General features: G+C 39.8%; 1 protein-coding gene across 3 annotated transcripts in view; it reads right to left on the reverse strand.

The window, feature by feature from the left end:
* Positions 1–14717, reverse strand: part of sncaip (synuclein, alpha interacting protein) — a 77201-nt gene extending 62484 nt beyond the window's left edge. Inside the window, exon 1 of one of the 3 annotated variants that reach the window (XM_052019710.1) lies at positions 12753–14717. The gene's annotated coding sequence lies outside the window, so the exon portion shown is untranslated. Of the gene's footprint in view, positions 1–12639 lie in introns of all 3 variants that reach the window. The other 2 variants (XM_052019709.1, XM_052019708.1) reach the window with 2 other exon arrangements.
* Positions 14718–15600: the final 883 nt, after the last annotated feature.

The following is a 15600-nucleotide window of genomic DNA, read 5'->3' on the forward strand; positions in this document are numbered from 1 at the left end:
CTCTACAGAAGATTTTCATAAAAATGTGGTTTTAAAATAGCTACTCCAAGCAGTGTGTTTGGTTCTCTTATGTAGTGTTCCACTTTCTGTAACTGTACTTTACTTAATCTTTATATTTCTGCCAAGAGACTTATTTATCATGCTTAACTATACTAAAACAACTGCATAGCGTGCAACATTTTCCATAGAGTATATTTGTTGCAGATGCATGCAATACCTTCAAATATGGTACAGTTAGGAATGCAAGCATTTCCTGTGGAAATTGTGCATTTGCCAACATTGTGCTGCAGCCTTAAGAACATGGCATTTTATGAGGTACAAAATAACAGCCTGACATCTGCCAAACATAAATCAAACATTTTTGGAAACATCCAAATTTAGCCCTAAATATTTGATTGCAAATTCTAAAAACAACATGTTTAAAGAGCAAAGGGGTAACAGTTAAACTGAGAATACTGGTTTTACTTTCCATACCAGTATTTTGCAGAAAGAAAATAACCTCTGCAATTCATTATTTTAACCAAAGCAATGTTTAAGCACATTGAAAGGCATTAATCAAAAACGGAGAAGGATTACTTCATTACTTCAAGATCTAAATTACCATTCAGAAATGATAGGAGGTACAAGAAATTTATTTTAATTTTTAAAAATTTTACTCAAGACAATTATGATCATATGGTATTAGGAAGTTGAGACACAGAAGGGTTGAGTATATTGATGCAAGATTGGACTAGGAGGCAGTAAAAGAAACCTTGATTATGTGAATAATTTGCCAGTTGAACTGTTGCTGCTGATGTGCTAATGGATTAATTGATAAACAAAATGGGTGATCAAAATCTGTTACCCAAAAGCTAGACAATACCCAGAAAACTTAAGCCTGAAGAATTACACTACATAATGAGTACAAGTGCATATACTTGAAAAATCGTATGTACTACAAAAGTAATGCAAAAGATTTTAAATCACAAAGGGAAGTCCTTGTGAAGTAATATCCCTATTACAACAATTGCAAAGGGTTGATAGGTAGCCACTAAAAGTGATGAAGTTATTGGAAACTGGTAAAAGACAAAATTGAGGTACAATATCACGTACATAAAGTCTGAATGCAAAGTCTTGGGAAGCTTTAAGAACTGGCAGAGAAAACCCATAAGGGGAAGGTTTCGGGACATTTAGTGTCGGTATCAATTCCAATTAAAACAAGTGATTGTGATTGCCCTCACTCAGTCTGTGCTGTATTGGCCAATTTGCATTTGATCCAGGTGTATATGATGTCAAGTGACTAGAAAGGCACTAGCCAATGTAGTATTAGTGATCACGAATTTACTGTTCCATTTATTCCTTGTGTTTACCGCAAAATCGTTTGTTCAGAATACTAGTATGTTAAAACTGGTTGAAAAGATGCTAACGTGGTGTTACCAAGCAGTTTTGAATTAATTTAAAATGTTTACAGATCACTTACTCTAAGGTGTATGTTTTAATTTGCAAGAACATTTCAGTTTGAAATAGATAGTAACTAGCCCATTATTTGCAGTAGCAGGCCTTTAGTTGAATCTCCCCTTGTATTTTCTGGTTTTATATCTTTTGTTTAACAAGCTGCTGAATGTGCATGCATCTGAGAGGCATCCGAGCAGGCCGAGCAACTGTGCCTTATTAGCCAGACTGAAGTATGTGAAATTAATACAAAGATTGTGCAGCAAGTATAAATCAATCTGGACATTTTGCATATTGAGCAAAATGTTAAATAAAAGAGACAAAGAAAGAATGGATGGGTTGAGAGAGGGAAAAAAAAGGTTATTTTAACAAGATAAATTTGAAGTAACAATGAACACCTGACAAAAGAGACCATGCTTGTAAAATGAATTTTTAATTATCTTAGAAGATGAATGGCCATACTTAACATTGTTAAAGAGGCATTAAATTGAAATGGACAGTGTTCAACTTTCTATGTGATTAGTTTATATCTACCACACAATACAACAACTTCACACCAACAAGTAGACAGGAGATTTCATATCCATGAAATTAATAGCAGAGAACATCCATTTTCAAATTTTTAACTGCTCCTCTGCCTCTCAGCTAAAGTTGTTGTGGTTTATATAGAAATACCTGGACAGCAAGTTATGGATCAACATAAAGATAGCCTCACTCAAACCAATTAATGCACCAATATTCAAAAAAAATACAAGCATACTATATCAAAGTCTATATCGAAGCGTAACTTAATGTTCTGAATTTCCTGGCTGAAGCATACCACCAGATATGGACCAAAAAAGGTCACTTTCACTGGACTTGACTCGAAAGTAAATTAGACCCAGTAATTAAATATCACTACAAAAAGTAGAAATAATAGTATGCACAAACTTTCTACCATGAACTATATGTAAACATTTGAATTTCCTATCATGAAAATAAAACTCAGTAGCCACAGTTTTTCAATAGTGTCTTCAATCAATACAGTTTAAATGGACAATCAGGAACACTTTACTATTTTAGTGTACAGACTTTAATGGCAATGATAGTTGCTGGAATCAATAGAAGCTGCTTTTCTTTGGCAGCAACTATGGTGGAAGTGTTTATTCTATTGTTGGTTATTTTTCCATTGTATCAACCAATTCAGATGGTGGGAATGAAAAAAAAACAGGCTAACTGTTATTATCTTTACAGCTGGGAAAAGTTAAAAAGTGCATCATCTTGATTTATTAGCCTTATAAACTAAGTGTCAAGTTTTCTCAGGGCTTCAGTGTATAATCCCTTGACAGTCATATGGAACAGAACGAAAGCATTATGCAACAGAGGCTTAAGACTAATCTCAAATGACAAAGAATCCCCAACTGGCATTATAAACAGATATTGAAATCCTTTACTGTGCTTGCCCCTTTTTGCAACTCAACAGTAACACAGTAGAATTCCATTTAGAGGGAAAAGCAGCACATAGGACATCTACATGTATTTTATAATACAAACTAGTTTTCCTTCATAAACAGGAAAAACATGGCACTTATCTGCAGCAACCTTGTAACCAAAGGTTTCTCTAACTTTAAATTATATTTGGAAATGCTTCCAATTAAGTATCATCTGACAATAGAATAAGACAATTTAACAGGTATTTGCAATGTTTACATTTTTAAAAGATACACAAATAAAGATCCTGGAGGTCAACTGAGACAATGCAATTTCCTGATAGAGTATATGGCTCAAGAGAGCATTGTCATATAATTTTTGCCAAACTGTTGTCTGATCCGAGCTGAGATTTGCTTCATCTTCATTATGCCTGATATTTGTGCTTCCTGACATTAGCATTCTTCTGTGCTTTTTCCATATAGAACACCACAGCACAGTACAGGCCCTTCGGCCCACAATGTTATGCGGACATTTTATTCTGCTCTAAGATCTATCTAACCCTTCCGTCCCACATAGCCCCCTATTTTTCTATCATTCATCTAAGAGTCTCTTAAATGTCCCTAATGTATCTGCCCCCACAACCTCTGCTGGTAGTGCGTTCCACGCATCCACCACTCTCTGTGTAAAAAAAACTTACCTCTGACATCCCCCTTATACCTTCCTCCAATCACCTTAAAATTATGTCTTCTCGTGTTAGCCATTGTTGCTTGGGAAAAAAGTCTCTGACAGTCCACTCAATCTATGCCTCTTATCATCTTGTACACCTCTATCTACCATACATTTTCCTTTCTATATATTTAAGCCCTCAGCAGATTCTTTTCACTATATCCATTTTATCACTCTCATGCTGTACCTAATATTAATTTAAACATATGTAGTAACATCAAAAATATTTACCCAAATCTTTTGATGTTGAACCACTGAGTTTCCTCTCCCCACCCACACATTACCCCCTAATGCCCACCGTGCCCCCCCCCAAACATTTAACCTTCATTACAGCCTCTCGGTTAGTGTAAAGATTCATCAGGTTCTGGTATACCCATTTTTCCATGCCTCCAAGCCCCTCTCTTCACTCACGTTCTTCCCTACAGCTCATTCTCTCTTCCTGCCCCTTTTGAATATATTCCAAAGCTCTGCATAATGTACACAATCTAATGCCTTACTGTAGTCGGAGCAGCAGTGAAACCACGCGGCACTGCCTAAGGAGGGACGGGGGACAGAGGGCTGCTAGTGAACACATACTCAGCCGACTTGAAGAAAATACATCACCTTTCTCAAGGTAAAAGGTGATTTATTCTAAATGTAGTCACCATTTTTTGTACGCTGAGATCTTACAGTTTCTTTCTTTATATCAATATCAAATGTTAATTATCTCTATTTTACTCTTCAATGAGACATCCTTCAGATTTTATCTTGCTGCTTTTATAATTTTCTTCACTTTTCTCAGCTTGATCCAAATGTTTAATACCAGAACCTGTTAGTAAATACTTTGGAGCATCCTTCATAACTGACTGCACTTTGCCATCTCTTTCTGCAAGTGACACTATTTCTATGTAGCCTTTCTAGGGGTGTAGCTCTATGCATAGGATGCCTGGAGTGGGCCTTATGTGTTTCAACCATCTTAATCTCATTTTATTTTGTATCCCTATCACGCATTTTCCAGTAATTCTCAGTTCTCCCATTTTTCCAGCTTTTGCATCCATTTAGCAAAGCCAAACAACGCCAATTTTTTTAAACTTGCTGAGTTTATTGAGAACAACTTCTTTAGCGTCTGTGATAATGCTTAGACTTGCTTTACTTAACATTAGCTCAATGTTCTTGAAGACAATTTTATCATTCACCAAGTTATAGCCAGTTCTGGTCTCTGCACCTAATGAATATACTTAGCTTTGAGCCAGTGTGGTATAGATTCAATAGCATGATCATTGAATGAGGGAGTTAACCAATGAAACAAAAATGAAGTAAAATTGGTCTCTATTCACTGGAGAATAGAATAATGCATGGTATTGAGAGGGTAGATATTGAGAGGTTATTACTCTTACCAAACAGTCTAGAACTAGGAAGCACAGTAACAAGGAGCCAGCTATTAGGATCAAGATGAATAGAAAATTTTCTTATGCAGTGTTATATCTCTTAAGGATACTCTACCAGAGAGAGCTGTAGATATTCAGTTATTTAGCATATTCAAGGCTGATACTGATAGACTCAGAACCAGAAGTTACAGGAATAAAAAGGCAAAATAGACTTCCGACCTATCAAATCTTACAAGTTTCCTGTATTGTATATAGTACCATATTGTTTTTGCAGTCTTACACTGTGAATGAAAATCTTATGGAAGAAAAGTCACACTGGTGTGCAGCACATCTCACGATGATAACTATGGGGCCAGAGGGAGAGTGTGACAAGTAGGTTGTGGAGGGAGAATGCACATACAAGGATGTGGTTAAGCAGCTCCTGAGAACAGGGAGCTGGGAACCATGGGAAAATTAGTCAAGCTGAATTTGTGAAAGATCTAAATCAATTAAATTAGATGGGGCAGACATTCAGTCTGAGCTTAACATAAGCATCAATCCAGGGAAAGTGAAACAATAGGGAAGCAGAATGAATGGAGCCTAGGCTTCCCACTCACTCCTATCTCATTTGGAAGGTTGCATTCAAAGCTTCCCCCAAATTCATTGGTAGACTAGTAGTGGCCCTCCCACCTCAAGCCAAGAGAAGTTCCTAGAAGGTCACAGCAAGGGTATAATTACCCCCACCCCCACATCAGCAAGCCAGAGAATCAATAACTGCACCCTGGTGGTCAGTGAAGAACTTCACAACAGCCAGCAAAGGCCTACTTTGAGGGCTGTAACCGAGAGTGAAGACAGCACACCCACCACCCAGGGCAGAAGACCAACCTTCATGAAGAAGAGAACCCTAGACTCCAGCGAAGATGCCCTTGACTGGCCCCAAGCGTAACAGCTAGCGTTTTGGACTCAGACAGGTAGCTAGAGCCCAAGTTAAGTTGTGTGTCTGTGTGTAAAGTTCCACTTGCACTGGGATCCAACATATCCATTTATTTGACTCGAAAGTATAAAGCACATGCGTAAAACACACCAAAAGGGATATTGGTCGAAGTGCTCAGAAAACATTGGAATAACAAGGAGATGATACATGGTGGTGCTTAATGAGACATTCTCTCCCCCCTTCTGGTATCTCAGATTTTTAATCATCTCCCACCTACACACCCTCAAGACATATCTTTACAACCCCCTTTCAACCAGCAATACCCTGCACAATTTGCTTCATTCAATCTTTGTTGGTCCCCACCCTATTACAGACCTTCCCTTTTGTTTAATGTCTTTTGCCTCCTACCTCATTTTTCCTTGCATCTTAAAACTTGTTTAATTCGTAAATGTTCCCGACTCTGATGAAAGGTGATCAACCCAAAATGTTAACTGTTTTTGGTATGGATGCCACTTGAACTGCTGAGTATTGCAGCATTTTATCTTCTCAGATTTTCAGCATCTTTAGTGATTTTATTTCAAGCTAAGGGAAACTTGGGCTTTTTTGAATAATTAAACCATTATTAAAACCAAAGTTATTGCCCTTGGGCTACAAGGCAACACTCAGAATGAACATTTTGCCTCCTGAAGTTCAACAGATACTGGAAGAACTTAATCTTCAAAAGAGATCAAATCATGAAAGAAGCACTTCAGTGAAGGATGCAGACAAATGTAGATCCAAATAAGTTATATTCTCAAAATCAAAGACATTAATCTGTCCAAATACAGGATTCCCAAAAGAAGTTGCCTATAATGTTAGATTTAGATGACCAGTAACTGGAGTCTTGTTTGAAATTATCAGAATAGTCAAATAATCAGGGATGGGAATGATCATATTGTGGTAGATAAAAGTACAAGACCTTAAAAAATAAAAGCTGGACTAGGCCATTCAGCCCCTCATGCCTGCTCTTTCATTCAGCAAGGACATGGCTGATCTTCAGCCTCAGCACCACTTTCCAGCACTAATCTCATAACCCTCGATTCCCTTAATATCGAAAACACCTAATGATCTTTGTCCTGAATGTGCTTAGACCCCACAGTCCTCTTGGGTTCAGAATTCCTTCCAAAGGATATTTTTATTTTGAAGAAATTTCTTCCCATCTCTGTAATGAATGCTGACCCTCTACTTTGAGAGTATGACTCTTGGCTCTACAGCTAAGGCAGGATAAAGATCAATTTCACATCGAGCCAGGTAAGTAGTCTGTACCTTTCCTCTAAACTCTAGAGAAGCCAGTCTGTTTAATCTCTTTTTATGTGATAATCCCACCAATCAGGTGAACCTACACTGCACTCCTCCTGCTGCAAGTATTTCCTTATGCAGGTAAACCAAACTTGACAGAATATTCCAGATATGGTCCACTAGGACCTTATACAACTGGAGCAAAATGTCTCTGCTCTTTTACTTAGATCCTCCTGCAATAAAGGTCACCACAGCTCTCTGCTGTACCTGCATTTATATACACAATGATAATTTGGTCCCTTTGAACAGCAAAATCTCAATACCTCATCATTTAAAAACTCTTACCAGGGTTTTTGGGAGGAGGGGGGAGGGGTGTGGAGATGAAATATAGAATACTGTAAATACTGAAGCATCTGCCAAGAGAGAAACAATATTGATGTTTTAGGTCAATGACCCTTCATCATAACTCAGTGCCTTTCAATCTTGTATTGGGCTCTGACCATTGTTCTTTAATGCAGCATCCTTGACTCTAACTAACATTTCAAGGGTTTGAAAAAAAATGACTGGCAAAACACAGTTTCTTGCTTGAAAGGTAAACACATCTAGCTTGTACTCCAGGGGCCATAAATTACAGGCCAATTTTAGAGTTCTTAAAAGAGTCAAGCCCTTAACCAAAATCCTGAAGTAGCCACTGTCCAGATGCCTAGACCCAAAGTAAATATTGCTCAATGTGGTGTTAGCAACACTTTCAGCAATGAACAGTGATGGCTAGAAAAAAAAATTGCATAGTACAGGTTGAAATGCTCTAGTCCGGCATTCTGTGGTCTGACAATTCCCATCCTCCGGCATGTTTTAAATCTATATTACAGGTCTACATTCTATGGTTCTGTATACATGGACAAGAGAGGTCTGGATGGGTATGGGCTAGGGGCAGGTAAATGAGACTAGCGGAATAATATTTCGGCAAAGACTAGAAGGGCCGAATGGCCTGTTTTCTGTGCTGTAGTTTTCTATGGTCTATACTAATTAAATATTTCCAACCAAGGTCTAAAATTAACTAATTAACCCAACAGTGCAACTTTTGCAATCTCAGCCAGAGCTTCTGACTTACAGAAACTTTGGGTTACGAACTCTTGTGTGGCCTAGGGAATGTCTATACTTGATAAGAACCATTGTCCTGCTCAGAGGAAGATGATCAGGGCAATTTGTGTAGTCCGGATTTTCTGTGGTCCCATGGGTGCTAGACTAGAGAGTTTCAACCTGTGCTTTGAAAGCAATTACCAGCACCTGACTGAAAAGGCATGAGCTGCAGTCAATCAGTATGGAACAAGCTGACCAAATAATATTCAAAAATGGCCATCTCGTGAAGTACATGAAATTTCTCAGCACAGAAGGTGACCATTTAGAACTAACGTGGTGGTTTCCATTCTCCTTCCCATTCCGAAAGCCATTTTAGATTTTCTTTCACAAATATTTATCCCTTTTACCTTTAATACAAACTGTAGGTTCAACTTCCACCACTGTTTTTGGAAAGGTATTTAATTCCTAACAAGCCAAAACAAAATCTATTCTTTTCTGATGAATGGTAATTTATTCCCCTTTGTTATTAAACCAGTAAAAACATTTTCCCCCATTTGCTTCAACAAAACCCTTCATAATTATAAACAAATAACACCATCAGATCTCATTGTAATGTAGTAAAAACAGTCCAAGCTCTCTTCATAAATAAGGCTCATTACTGGCATCACTTGCATCTTTCCAAATGCCCCCTCTTCACTTTTTCTAATGTGGGATTTCCAAAGTTGAACACAATTCAACAGTCTTGCCTTCTCTATGCCACTCTAAAGACATGGAACAAAGCAGGAAAACAAATGTGGCAAATTAGACTCAAAATTCAACCATCTTCTCTTACAATTAGCTTTGCCTGCCAACCTTTAGCTGCAATTTACCCAGGCCAGATCTGTTCCCATCCCATTCAAGTTAGTAATAAATAACCAATAGAAGAGCCAAGAATAGTCCATATCTTTTTCCATAGCTATTCTAAATCTTATCGTACCATGATCATTGTACTGTAAATGTCACCCCTCTGAACCTCATTTCACCTGGCCTATCTCAATTCCTCTAAGTAAATCCAATAATGCTTCTCCTTAGTAATTGGGTCCAATGGACACAAACTATTCTAACGAAGAGGGTTTTCCTCATACTTGCTCATTTCCTTATGACACGAGATTATACAGCCATGAGAGTCAATGCTGGCTCCCTGAACAATTACATTACATTAACCAATTAACCTAACTATTTCATGAACACATCTCAAAAATTCCTCCATTTCTTTGCCCTTACATTACTATCCCATTCCATAGGACAGTCGAAGTGCCTCATTTTTGTTCTTTATTTTTTTGTACATCTATGCAATTCCCATGCAAATTTGCTCTTCCACATGGCTCTGCTATATGGGAGCAAACTATAGAATCTTCAGTTGTTTCTTAACTCTAACCAAATTGATTCTGACAAAAGGTCACCAATCCAAAATATTAACTTCTTCTCAACTTAGATACTATCCTTGACTGCTCCAGGACCTCCTCTTTCTCTAGCAATGCATCCTACCTCTAACTCTTTCTTTCCTACTTTTCTTTAACACCTTGCATCCAGGAACATTTAGTACCCAACCTTGTTTTTTTTTTAAAATAAGGCACATTTCCATTATTGGCACATCATCCTAAACCCACATGGTTATTACTTGTACCTACAACTCCAACTCTGCCTTTGTACAAATACACAGTAAACCTTAGACCTACTTGTACTTTGTGGTCTGATTCTATCTAAAAGTATGTTTCCCCACTTTGTGCATTTTTATGCTTTTATTCAATGCTACACTCTCTTCTCAAATTAATTAAACCATCCCCCATACTTAACAAAACCTGCAAGCACTCTGGCCCCAACTCCACTGAATACAAGCTGTCTGGCCTGTGCAATTCATATCCCCCAGAATTGGTCCCAAAGCTGCAGGAATCTAAAAGTCTTCCATCCTCTCGAGCACTATTCTCATATTTCAGTACATGAAAACACAAGGCAATCAGGATGTTGTACTTCTTCAATACTTTCCTGACTCCATAAAATCTGCTTTCAGGATCACATCTTTTTTTCTAACTGTCAATGGTACCACAGCTTCTGAATAGGTCTGTCTCTTCCCCCAGCCACCTAAGAATATTCAGCACCCTCTACCATCTACCCTGACAACAGGAAGGCCACACACCATAAAGGACTCATGGCGCCACTGGCAGAAATACCCATCTGCCCGCTCAAAATATGGAATTCCCCAATGACAATGTCATTTCTAGTCTTTACTGTTTCCTGCTGTGCAGTCCTTTGCCCCATGATTTGAACACCATTCCTTAAAGGTGTTGTTACCTCTAACAGTATCTAATGCCGAGTATTACTTTGAAAGTGGCACTCATTTTGAAGACTCCCATTACTACTACCTCTTCCTACTCTTTCAATTAGTTACCCACATGCTTTCCTGAATTCTCTCTGGCAGTGGGGTGGCCACTTCCTGGAACATAGAATCCAGGAAACATTCTGCCTCCCTGCTGCTCCACAGTCATTCCAGGTGACTCTCAATCTCACACATATGATGGCACTTCCTTCATACCTACCCTACCCATTTTAAAACAATTAAAAGCCATAAATTGTGACTAAATTATATGTTAAACCTAGCAATTAATAGCATTTATCAAGTTCCCATTCTTCCTACAGTAAAAATTGCACTCAGTGTAACAGCAAAATACACATAGATCTGTTCTACTAGATCCCAAGCTCTAAGACAGCAATTTCAGATAACCAGTTCAAACTGACCACCTAATTAACTTGGAAACAGTTAGGTGGCATGTTTACTACCATTGGCTAACACTGCAAACAAAACTGTAAAATGTTTGATATTTTAACAGCATAAATGACTAAACTAAATCACCTTAAGTATTCCCCAGTCACCAAATTCCCATTCTTTACATTTGGTAGGAATAGAAGCACTCAACATTTCATTTCTTTAATTCACACGTTCTGGATGTGTCAGAGTCTTAAAAAATATTGGACAGAGGTCTTTCATACTTTTTCTGTACTTTTTAAAATAAATTTTAAACTTACTCCTTTGACTGCACTATTTGGGATCATTGGAGAAAAATATATAACTTTGAAGGCTTCTGATTTACACATTGACTTTTATTTCTCTTATAGCCAGGAGAGCTGTATTGCTTAAACGGAAGGAAGTTACTCCGCCTACTCACGCTCAATGGTTATGGGATGTTATGTCATACCTGAATCTAGAGAAGATTCACTGTTCAGTTTTTGAATCTAACTTAGACTTTCAAACCCTTGTGGGGACCTTTTTTTGAATTATTGTCAAAATCTCTGATTTGGTGACTAAAACACAGATACTGGCTGACACTGTTACGTTTTTAAGGGTTTTTTCTTGTTTTTTCCATCAAACAGCTTTGGTTTTTGGTAGTGGGAGTAGATTTCTTTATAATAAAATATTTCAATTTTTTTTCCTTTATTAACTAACTATTATGTGTGATTATTAATTTAGAGTACTGGGACCTTAAGTATTTACACAACGTATACAGTAGTAATTTTTACTCTTTTTTGATGCATGTACTCTATTTTTTTTGTGGATTTAATAAAAATATTGTAAAGGAAAAGCATTTCATTTCTTTCAATAGAAACCAGAATTTCACATATGCCAACAGTGGTTGAACTCAGGATTTGCATAGGTTCAGCACTTTATCTTGCCATAAGACTTTTTATGGTCTATTTCACAAACTACCTTTAAGAATCCCCAAAACTCTCTGCTTTCCACATTACATAGCTTCCCCTCACGTTTTCATTTTATACCACTTCAAATTTCCCGATACCAAATTGAAAGTTCCTCGATCTGAACGTTAACTGTTTCCCATTCCTCACTTGCAGCCTGACCTCCAGAGTGTTTCCATCACATTTCTGTCCTTACTTTAATACTCCACTTGTTTGCTTATTTATTATCACATCAATTGCAACCCCTGCAGCTTCCTTTGCTCCTGAGAATTACTTCCTCTGCCTCCAATTCAGAGCTCTGGCCCCTTTCATCCAAACCACGTTTAACTCTTTAGCTGCAAAGCTCCTCCGGGATACCCCAAGAACATTTACAAGTACACACGGTGTTTGGGGGTAAACATAGGTCCTGCTCTCCCCATTACGAGGGACCGGGCATGTCTCACATGGGGCAGGGCTACGGCGAACACCAGTGTCCAAAAGCCAGTCCGTCCATCCCGCTGCTCTCCCGCCCCCGGACCAACTGCGGAGAAGCGGTGGGACATGCGGTCCTCACCACACCAGGCTGGCTCACCGCCCTCCCGGGACAAAGGAGTAGCTGCACCCGGTGCCCTGCCCGGCGGTAAGCTACCGGCGGCTGAAGGGACGTTAGCTCCACCGAACGGTTCGGACCCTTCAAAACCCCGCGCCCACCCACCCCGGACCTGCCTCGGGCAGCAGAAGCACCCGCTTTCCAACTGAGGTGTCGCTCACTGTTTCTATCCGCGCACCATCTTCAGTTCCCGGGGGTACGAGAGGAAGACAGCGAGCGGTCGCCTCACCTTCCCGACACGGCAACTGCCGGGCGCCTGCTCCGCCTCAACCTACTCTCCAAGGAAAGGTCGTCTCCCGGCCCGAGCCGCGGCTGATTGACGGGCGGCCGAGCCAACGGCTGGCCGTAGTGTTCTCCCGCCGGCCAATCGCCATGCAGGGGGCGCAAAGGACACGGTGACAACGCCCGCCCCGCTCCTTTGTTTCAAGTTAGGTTGCGTGGGAGCAGATTAGCCGTCGCCACATAACGGTAAACAGTTCCAAGCATTAACGGAAAGAACCCGAGGCCGTGTTCGAATTTGAACAGGGTTCGGTGAAGGCCGGACGTCCACCGCCTCAGGTGAAGGTCCCACTGGGGGCTCCCTGCCACGGCATTGCCCCCCCTTCTCTCTCTCCAGCCCAACACTCTGCCCCGCCCCAACTCCCATCCACAGAAGACAAGGTTCCTGCAGCAAAACAGGGTGCAGCTACCCGACTTCTCGACCCATAAACAATTAAGCAGACAAAACCTTGTGTCTGAATGTTCAAACAACACATTTGGGTCTTCCTGATGTTTCTACACAACGCACTTATTTCACTTTGGATTACTGTGCTCGCTTGTCTATTGGGGGAGGTCGTGCACAGAGTGAGCTTGCCGAACATCTTCGTTCATTCGGGAACAACTGCAACTCGGATTTTGTAAAAGGTCCCCAGGTGCTTCACAGGAGAGTTATCAAACAGAATATGGGACTGAGCCATATAAAAAGGCATCCAAAAGTTTCGCTGCAGATGCTGGAAGTTTGAAATAACAGGAAGTGCTGGAAATAATCAGCAGTTTCAGTGGAAAGAGAAAAACATTTCAGATCACTAACCTTTCATTTTTTTTATTTACTGAAATTTATGGATAAAACAAATTTTAAGGAGCAGAGAAAGGGGAGAGGTGGGGAGAAGGTTGGACTGTGATAAGGGTAAGAGGCAGAATAGATGAAATAGCAAAGGTGACAGTGCAATGTGAACAAGGTTGTTAAAGAGATTAATAACAAAAATTTAGGCCTGGAGGAAGTTGAAGATGTTGATTAATTATTTGAAATTACCAGAAGAATAAAACTGTGAATGTTGATAGTGTGAAATGTGTTCTGGTCGGCTTTGATTCACTCTTCCAACTTCACCACTTGCCCTCTCCCATTCTGAAGTACCTTCCCACTCAACCATAGGAGTTGTCACTCTCATCCTTGTAGATAGTTCATCCATGCTCGTCAAGGCCCTTTGCAAATAACCTTTCCAGATGAAGCAGAAATTTTCATGCCTTTCCAATTTAGTTTGCTGCATTTGCTGCCCACAATGAAAATAAGAAAAGCCACTTTAATTCTTAGTCCCATTTCCTTTCCAACATGTCTGTGACCTCCTCCACTGCCATACGCTGAGACCCAACATAAACTAGAAGAACATCTTAAGTCCAGGCACTTTGTAACCTTTTGGAAAGAACAAAAGGGTCTAGACCCGAAATGTTGACTGTCCCATTTCTCTCCATAGATGCTGCCTGACCCACTGAGTTCCTCCAGCTTTTTGTGTATTGCTCCAGATTCCAGCATCTGCAGTCTCTTGTATCTTTCTTGAATTCTCCAACTTCAGGTAAACTGCACTCTCATCATTTCCCATTACCAAACTTGCATCCCTTTCTCAACCCATTTCTTTCAAATATCTTGCTAATGGCCAGTGCTTATGCTCCTTATCACCTGATCTGTCTTAATCTCTCTCCTTGTGGTCTTCTGCAAAAAACTAATTGCTGGAAGAACTCAGCGGGTCCTTTCAGCTCATCATGTCCATGCAGACCTTTTTGGACATCATAAGTCATCCCATTTGCCTGCATTAGGACCATATCCTTCTATGCCTTGCCTATTTAAGCATATTCCATATTCTGTTAGTGCTTTTTCTTTGTACTACCTCAATGTACTGATGTGGTGAAATGATCTGTATGGATGGCATGCAAAACAGTTTTTTTCACTGTACTTTGATGCCTGTGACAGTAATAATCCAATTACTAATTAAATGTCTATCTAAAAGCCTCTTAATCGTATTTTATCTGATTCCACTACCTCCTCTGGCAGTGCTCTGCAGATATCAAACACTCTCTGTGTAAAAAAAACCTTACCCCTAAGGTCCCTTTTAAATCTCCTGCATCTCACCTTAAAACTATGCTCATTTCTTTTTGATGCCCCTACCATGGGAAAAGATTTGGATTATCTGCCCTATCTTTGCCTCTCATAATCTTATACACTTCTATTCAGCTTCCTTCACTCCATGAAAACAAGCCCAGCCTATCCAATCTCTCCCCATAACTAATGTCCTCCAATCCAAGCAACATCCTGGTGAATCTGTCATGGTTCCAAGTGCTGGCCTCAATTCAGCTCCATTGATGATGCCTTGTTGGGCAGCACATGGATTCCCTGCATGACTAATTGCATAATGACACACACCTGAGCCCCATCAGGGGCCTAGCATAAGTACCCAGGTTTCTCTAGCACTAGTTGCCAGAGTATTGGTCAACTTTTGGATATGCTTTGTTTCCTGGCTGCTTAGAGTTGTCAGCTCTAGAGCAGTCCTGGTTTCACTGTTCCTCTTAGGATATCCAGTTTTTGTGTTGGGACTCCACCTCAGATTCCCCAAGACAAGATTCCTTCCAGTTGCTGCCTGTGTTTGGTTCTAAGAAAGCATTCTGACTCCAGTCTCGTACCAGCGTGCTGCATTTGGGTGCTCTGTGAGCTTGCTCTTCGCTCAACATTGTGACAGAATCTCCTCATCTACCCTGTCATACCCCCAAGGATCTTAAGTGTTTCAATACAATCATCCCTTATTCTTTTAAACTCCAAAGATCCAAAC

Source organism: Pristis pectinata, chromosome 7, assembly GCF_009764475.1.
Source record: "Pristis pectinata isolate sPriPec2 chromosome 7, sPriPec2.1.pri, whole genome shotgun sequence".
Taxonomy (NCBI): domain Eukaryota; kingdom Metazoa; phylum Chordata; class Chondrichthyes; order Rhinopristiformes; family Pristidae; genus Pristis; species Pristis pectinata.